This window comes from Carlito syrichta, unplaced genomic scaffold (assembly GCF_000164805.1).
Source record: "Carlito syrichta isolate Samal-C Ts95f unplaced genomic scaffold, Tarsius_syrichta-2.0.1 Scaffold308807, whole genome shotgun sequence".
Lineage (NCBI taxonomy): Eukaryota > Metazoa > Chordata > Mammalia > Primates > Tarsiidae > Carlito > Carlito syrichta.
In genome coordinates this window covers 368,165-376,512 of record NW_007252903.1, presented here as the reverse complement: position 1 = coordinate 376,512, position 8,348 = coordinate 368,165, and the positions used below count along the sequence as shown (strand labels likewise).

The 8,348-nt window shown below is 39.6% G+C and overlaps 1 pseudogene across 1 annotated transcript; it reads left to right on the top strand.

Moving 5' to 3' along the window:
* Nucleotides 1-2,860: 2,860 nt before the first annotated feature.
* On the top strand, nucleotides 2,861-3,339 carry LOC103268266 (annotated as a pseudogene). The gene has a single exon (XR_504801.2). The product of XR_504801.2 is annotated as a small nuclear ribonucleoprotein Sm D2 pseudogene (transcript).
* The last annotated feature ends 5,009 nt before the right edge of the window (nucleotides 3,340-8,348 follow it).

The window sequence follows — 8,348 nt, the reverse complement described above, 5'->3', positions numbered from 1 at the left end:
GGGCTCCAGTATGGGGTTGCACACTCCTTGAGGAAGGGGCACTTTTTGAAACCCACTTTTAGGAGTCAAAGGGGCAGCCCTAGCTCTAGATGATCTGACAGAGATGAGAAGCTCAAAAGCTGCCTATGTCAATGCCATCTGACACCCAGGAGCGTATGCCCTCCCCTGCCCTCAAACCATTGAAGAGCACAGATGTGTGCAGAGCTGTTGGCCCAGCTCTCTCATGGCTCTGCATGAAACAGCAGTTTGACCTTTTATTACAAAACCACAAGAAACAGGCAAGGTGGCATTGACTTTGTTATTGCTTCCTCTGCCAAGTGTTTTCATGCCATAAACTGCATGTTATGAACTCTGCAATCATTCTTTGGACTTTGAAAATTACTTGGGAAAGAATACTTCATCTCAGGGGAGGATGTGGGGAGAGGAGAGGAGGAGGAAAAAAGGAGGAGGCAAAGTCCTCTTGGAACACAAACCGCCAGTTATCCTTCTGGAGTGACTAACTGCATTTGTTTCTTGTCCAGGGAACATGTTCAACAAGTATTAAACTGGATTAGGTTGTTTGTAGAAATGCTTTGAAGGTACCAGGCCCTCCTGCTGTAATAGCAACCCAGTCCATGTTTTCTACCATCCTGAACCATAACCAACAAGAACAGACAACAAGTCAGACCAGAAGAAGCTGCTTGGGCACTGAGGCCTTGCGCCTGCTGTTAACTGGGCACAATGTCTAGGAATGGGGGTGCAGAGAAGAAGGCTGTATTGGCAACAGCATGGGCACAGCCCCTGTGCATATCGGGGCAAGAAAAATGAACATGCACATAATATAAAACGGTAGGTAGAGAGTCAGCTTTAAGGAGTTTCAACCATAAATGTAAATCACCAAAACCACATAAAGAAAAGATTCAGGGCGGGAATGGCAAACACTGGACACTGCTAGGGAAGGAAGAGAGGGAGGAGGAATGGGGACACACAGCAACACATTGGGTATTGCTGGTCCACTATCAGGAGGAAAGAGGGCCCGCTGGAAGTCCAAACTTCACCTGTACACAAATTACTTATGTGGGAAATCCTCACATGTACCCCACAATTCTAAAATAAAAAATGTGAAATAAAATAAAAAGAAAAACACCGAAGCAAACTGCAACACCATGCTCAAGCCTGTTTCCTCTATCTGTAGCAAGTGTTTGGTACCTCGCTCACTATCCTTAGCATTCACCATTTTCATGCACACCGGCCCAACTTCCAACAGTCAGCAAGTGCAACTGTTTGCCCTGAGACTGTCTCTGGGCACCAGAGCAGCCCTCAAACAGTGCCCTTACTTCTCAGGCAGGGTTCCACCTTGTCACCCAGAGCTCTCCAGCAGGATTTAACTCCAGTTGCCCACAATGGCAACTCGCTTGACAACACCCTTAAGTGACTTCTCTTCCCTTCCTTGTCTCACTTCTCCACTACCCTGCTGGTGTTTCCTGAAATCACTACAGATCCTTCTCAGCTTATGGTGGAGTGATGTCCCAATAAACTTATGGTAGTTGAAAAGATCATAAGCCAAAAATGCATTTGATACACCTAACCTTCCAAACATCATAGCTTGGTCTAGCCTACCTCAAATAGTACTCAGAACATTTACATTAGCCTGCAGTTGGGCACGATCATCTAACACAAAACTTATTTTATAAGGCTGTTACAATAAGATGTTTATAATTTCTCATGCACTTTTGAAAACTGTATTGAAAGTGAAAAACAGAATGGTTTTGCACCATCACAAAGTCAAAAATCCCAAGGTGAACCATCTCAGGCCAAGGATTGTAATTGCACTGAAATTCTTATGTCAGTACCTACCTCTGGGGGAACCCAAGCTAAGACATCTTCCAACCTTCATTCATTTTAGTAAAATTTCTTCTCTTCCCTTGTTTAACAGGTTTAATTTTCCTCTAAATTGTTCATTCTGAAAGTCAACACGAAGTTGGGCTCTTCCATCCAAATGATGTGTTTGATATAAGGCATATTCAAGTTTGAAAAATTCTTTTGGGATTTTCAAGAACCTTTCTAATTCTTTGGTAGGCTGAAATTTATTGTATGAGATATTTGCTCTGGTACCTGAATCATAACCAATCTTGACAGGCTTTCATTTGGTAATTGTATTTTTTGATAAGTTATATGAATAGGGCCATATTTCAAACATAGTAGGGGAGTTTATAATGCAAACGAATTCTCTTGTGAATCCTTTTATAAGTCAAGTCCACATTTATGAATTCCCATATATTTTTTCTTAAAGTGAACTATAGCCATCTTGATATTTCACTGTTAAATTTTATATTGGAATGATACTTCACTTGTAGGCCCTCCCCACTTTTATAAAATGCTATTTCTTTTTAAAATTAAAATAATTTTAGTCCGGGCATGGTGGCTCATGCCTGTAATCTCACCACTTTGAGAGGTTGAGGTAGGAAGGTTGCCTGGGTTGAGCCCAGCCTGGGCAACATAATGAGATCTTGTGTCTACAAAAAGCCAAAAAATTAGCTGGGTATGGTGGCATGCACCTGTAGTCCTAGCTACTCCAGAGGCTGAGGCAGCAGAACTGCTTAAGCCTAGGAGTTTGAGGCCCGTGGTGAGCTGTGGTCATGCCACTGTACTCCAGTCTGGGCAACAGAGTGAGACCCCCAACTCAAAAAAAGTTTGTAATTGGCATGTAATAATTTTACATATTTATAGGGTACAGAATGCTATTTCAATACATATATACAATGTGCAATGGTCGAATAAGGATAATTAACATATTAATCAACTCCAACATTTATCATTTTTTTGTGTTGGGGAACATTCAAAATCCTCTATTTTAGCTATTTAAAAATATACAGAGAAGCAACGTGGAGGAGACACGAGTGACCTGAGAGCACAGCCGTCACCATAAGTCTCCTCAACATGCCCAAGAGTGAGATGACCCCAGAGGAGCTGCAGAAGCAGAAAGAAGAAGAATTTAACATGGGTCCACTCTCTGTGCTCACACAGTCTGTCAAGAACAACACCCAAGTGCTTATCAACTGCCACGACAATAAGAAACTCCTGGGCCATGTGAAGGCCTTTGACAGGCACTGCAACATGGTGCTGGAAAACATGAAGGAGATGTGGACCGAGGTCCCCAGGAGTGGTAAGGGCAAGAAGAAGTCCAAGCCAGTCAACAAGGACCACTACATCTCCAAGATGTTCCAACACAGGGACTCTGTCATTGTGGTCCTGGCGAACCCGCTCATCGCTGGCCAGTAGGGGCCTCCTCTTGCCAATAGAGCTTGCTCCCCTGCCCTATGAAGACCTGCCCTTTATGATGGGAATAATAAAGTCCTGTGTTAAAAAAAAAAGAAAATATGCAATAAACTATTGTTAACTGTAGTCATCCTACAGTGCTATAGAACACTAGAACGTATTCTTCTTATCTAGCTCTAATTTTATATCTGTAAACCTCTTCCTCCCTACCATTCCCAGCCTCTAACAACCACAATTCTATTCTCTATTTCTATGAACTCAACTTTTTTTTTTTTTTGAGTTGGAGTCTCACTCTGTCGCCCAGACTGGAGTGCAGTGGCCGCTCCCGGCCACCGCAGCCTCGACCTGCTGGGCTCCGGCGATCCTTCCGCCTCAGCCTTCCGAGTAGCCAGAATTACAGGCATGCCCTACCACACCCGGCTGATTTTTTGATTTATTGTAGAGATGAGGTCTTGCTGCCCAGGCGGGTCTCAAACCCGCGGGCTCAGGCAATTCGCTCACCTCAGCCTCCCAAAGGCACGGGATTACAGGCTGAGCCACCGAGCCCGGCTGAACTCAACTTTTTTGAAATTAAAATTTTTTTTTAATTTTAGAGGCAGGGCCTTGCTGTGTTGCCCAGGCTGGAGTATAGTAGCTATTTACAGGTATGATCATAGCTCACTGCAGCCTCAAACTCCTGGGCTCAAGCGATCCTCCTGCCTTAGCCACCTGAGTAGCTGGGACTATAGGCACATACCATCCCACCAAGCTCAACTTTTTTAGCTCCCACATGAGTGAGAACATGCAGTATTTATCTTTCTGTGCCTGACTTATTTCACTTAACATAATGTCCTCCAGTCTCATCCATGTTGCTGTAAATAACAGAATTTCCTTTTTTATTATGACTGAGTAGCATTTCATTGTGCAAATATAACACATTTTCTTTATCCACTAAGTGTTGATGGACACTTAGGTTGATTCCATATCTTTGCTATTGTGAATATTGCTGCAATAAACATGGGAGTGCAGATATCTCTTCGATACACTGATGTCCTCTTCTTTGGAGAAATACTTTGAAAATGCTATTTCTACTGGTGCCATTGAGCCTATTACCAAGGACCTAATGCAAAACTATCTAAAATGCATTATTGGTGGTATACAGCCTATAGGAAATTAGCCTTGTTCTCAAACATCACCTCAGAACTACCACAATATTTTCTTTTCTGTCATTAATTTGAAATCGCTCTGACTCTGCGTTATTCAGTTTTTCCAAAGTAGTGAACAATAAATTAATATTTGAAATTGTATGACGTAAAGGAATGGGCCTATATCAATTTCCTAGAAATAAAATATTAGGGCTTATTTTAGTATAAAAGCAATGTATACACAGAGAATACCAGAAGAATTTGAAAAAGTAGAACAAAGAGAAGAAAAGTATCTATACTTCTACTGCACAAGAAAACAGCATTACATTTTAGTTTATTTTCTTCCAGTCTTCTTAATATGTACAGGTTTTGTGTTTTCATTATCATCATAAGCACATTCTATGTTATTGTCTCTTATTGGACATCATCATCTCAATAGCAATGAAATGCCAGTGAGTAGATACACCACTGTTTATCGAGTTCCCTATGTTTGGATACTTCCCTCTATTTGCTGCTATTATAAATAATACCCAGCAGAATTTAGTTTGCATTATAGAGTGTTTCCCCTCTGTTCTTTCCCAACAATTGTTAATCCCCACTCATGATTGGGGATAGACCCAACACCCCATAGATAATGGATTTCTATCCCTGTCTTCCACACATACTGAGTGCTGCTCTGTGTCAGGCACCTTGTGGGAGCCAATGGTGAATAAGACACAGGTCCTCTCTGTAAGGAGCTTGGGATCTGGAAATGGGACACAGACCTGAAATCCACAAATAACAGCAGCCCACTAAGAGAGCTCTACACAGGGTATTATGAAAGCACAGAGGAGCATGTCTCTGACTCTAGTTAGGGAAAGGTTCTAGAAGCATGAGTAAGAATTTTCCAGACAGATGGTACAGATAAAATAAATAAGAAAATAAATCAGGGTAATATGGCGGCAATGAGAGGAAAATGACAACAGAAGATAGAGTGGACAGGGACGGCCTCTCTGGAGAGGTGACATGTTTGACCTGAGACCAGAATGCAAGAAGTTTCTGGCCATTCAATGACCTAGTGGAAGAGTGTTTATGGCAGAAAACAGCAAGTACCAGGGAGAATTGAGTGCTCTCAGCTGGTTCATGCTGTGAATGACATGAGAGAAAGGGAAAGTAGCAGAACTGACATCAGGGAACAAGAGAGGAAAGTAAGTGGGTCTCATGAAAGGATTGCAGGGTAGGTTTGTGAACCCAGCTGATGTTGGAGAACATGAATCAGGAGTGGCACCAATGTATATGGTTGCAAGACTTTTTCAACAGGGCTTAGTGGCCGTAGTGAGTAGAGAAGGCAGATGGTTGGCTTGATATGTTGTTGGAGATGGTAGAACAAATGTAACAAAAAGACAAGTGGAATATACTGGGATTGGAGAGTTTATGGTGCACTCTAAGGTCTAGGCTAGGTAAGAAAAGTGTACAAGCTAGGAAGGTTGAGAAGAGGCAGGTGTGATGAACAGGCAGACAACTGAGGCCCTGGGGAGTGGAGGCCTACGAGAATTTACAGAGCAGATGTGATTGATAGAAACAAGGTAGAGGGAAAGCCACAAGGACAAAGGATAGGACTCTGAGAGTAAAATATGGGCTTAAGAAAGTCGAGTTCCCACAGTTTTGGGTGATGTCAAGTCCATTGCTAAGGTGAAACGGAGTTGATGGTTAAAGAGGAAATCGAGGATGTGTGGAATAAGATAGGGTGTTAGGATTTCATCAAATTAAAACCCTTTGTGCTTCAAAGCACACCATAAATAAAGTGAAAAGATAGCCCACAGAATGAGAGAAAATATTTGAAATAATTTATCTAATAAGGAACCTCTATCCAAAATATATAAAGAACTCAGACAACTCAATAATTAAAAGATAAACAATCCAATCAAAATGGGTGAAAAATCTCAGACATTTATTTTTTAATTTTTAAAATTTTTTTCAGTAGCTTGAAAAAACACTTTAGACATGTCTTAATAGATGATAAGCAAATTACCAATATGTACATAAAAAGAAGCTCAACATCATTAGCCATCAAGGAAATGTAAATGAAAACCATGACAAGATACCACTAAAATAGCTGTAACCAAAAGACAAATAAACAAGTGTTGGTGAGAATGTGAAGAAATTGGAGCCCTCATGCACTGGTGGGGGGGAATGTAAAATGGCGTAGCTACTTTGGAAAACAGTTTGGCAGTTCCTCAAAATGTTAAACAGAGAGGTACTATGTGACCCAGAAAGCAATTTCACTCCTAGCTATATGCCAAGAGAAATGAAAGCATATGTTCATCCAAAAACTTGTACACAGGTGATCATAGTAGCATTACTCAATAGCCAAAAGTGGAAATAACCCACATATCCATCAACTGATGAATGAATAAGCAAAATATGCTATATCCATACAATGCTACAACAGGGATGACTCTTGGAAACATCATGCTAAGTGAATCAAGACATTCACTAAAGACTACATATTATATGATATGTGATTCTATTTATATGATATGTAAATGAGGTCTCTAGAATAAAGGTCTCTAAGACAATGTTTTTTAGACTGGAGGTCACAACATATTAGTGAGCTATGAAAATGATTTACTAAATTGTGGCCTGTATTTTTAAAAGAAACAGAATGGAAAATAGTAGAGTGTATTGCCCATAGCAAGAGTAAACATTTTCACAAAACTTTTGTTTAAACTATATATATGTATGTATTATGACATGATTTTATTGTAGGTCTCAATAAAAAAAAATAGGAGGCACTCCTGTACCATATCCTCTGGTTCAAAAATTTATGACTATACTGTCATTCTTCTCTGAAGCATTGCTCATTCTATTGGATTAAGAGTCATACATTGTGAATATAAGACTTTTGATAGTTTGTACTAGTAATAGCATAGCACTTCTAAAAAGCCATTTGTTAAGTTGAAATGAAACATTAATTTAGTTTCTAAGGTATAAATCAAACATTAATTGAATTTCTTAAGTACAAATAACCATTAATTTAATTTCCTAAGAACAAATTAAACAATGGTTGCAGCCTATATTAAAATGTTTTTCAGCCTCTAAGATGCATCCACAATTATGACTCTTTCTAATTATTTATTATTAAGAAACCTAGGAAGTCAATGTTTAGTTATGTGGCAAAATGCATGTCTTTGATTTAATTTCTTTTCCTGTGAGCTATTTCAAAACAGTTTAATTCTAAAATTTCTTGTGTGTGCCCAGCACATCAAATGCATTTAATGATTCTTTTATTTGGCAAGTGTGTGTGTTGGAAAGTAGAGAGGCTCTGGAGCCAGTCAGGTCGCAAGGAATCCTGACTCTGTAGTCTACTAGCTATTTGATGTTTGGCAAATTGGTGTATTGAGGTCTTGGCTTCCTTGGCTCTAAAATGGAGAAAATAATATTAGGTGGAATCTTATGAAATTGCCATTTGTAGAATTCAAAAATGGTCACATATCAGCAATTTCATATGGTTCAACCTAATAATAACTTTACAGGATGGTTGTGAGAATCCAACGGGATAATATTTGTTTAATACTTGGCATAATACTTATTAAATGTAAGTATTCCCTTTGATAAAGGTGAAAAATACTAACGTCAATGTTTAATTTTCTTTTTTACTGTCAGCATATACATTGGACCATTGCACATTATGTACTTACTAACCTTATGTCTTGCTTTGTTCCAGAAAGGGTTTAAAGAGACTGTTTTGCACATACTAAATAAATATTTGGATACTAGTGAGTTAATGTTTCTGTTTAGTTGTGGTTTTGTTTAGTTGGTCATTTACGTGTTATAATTTCCTAACTTACTAGAATTTGATCAAATGCTAGAGAGCTTTTGAACTCATGTTTTCCAAAAGAGGGTGCAACAATGTCTTTTCTTGTGCTTCTGTAACTGGTTGTTTTTTCTTGCCAGCCAGCCCATACAGTAGTATCTGGTAAATAT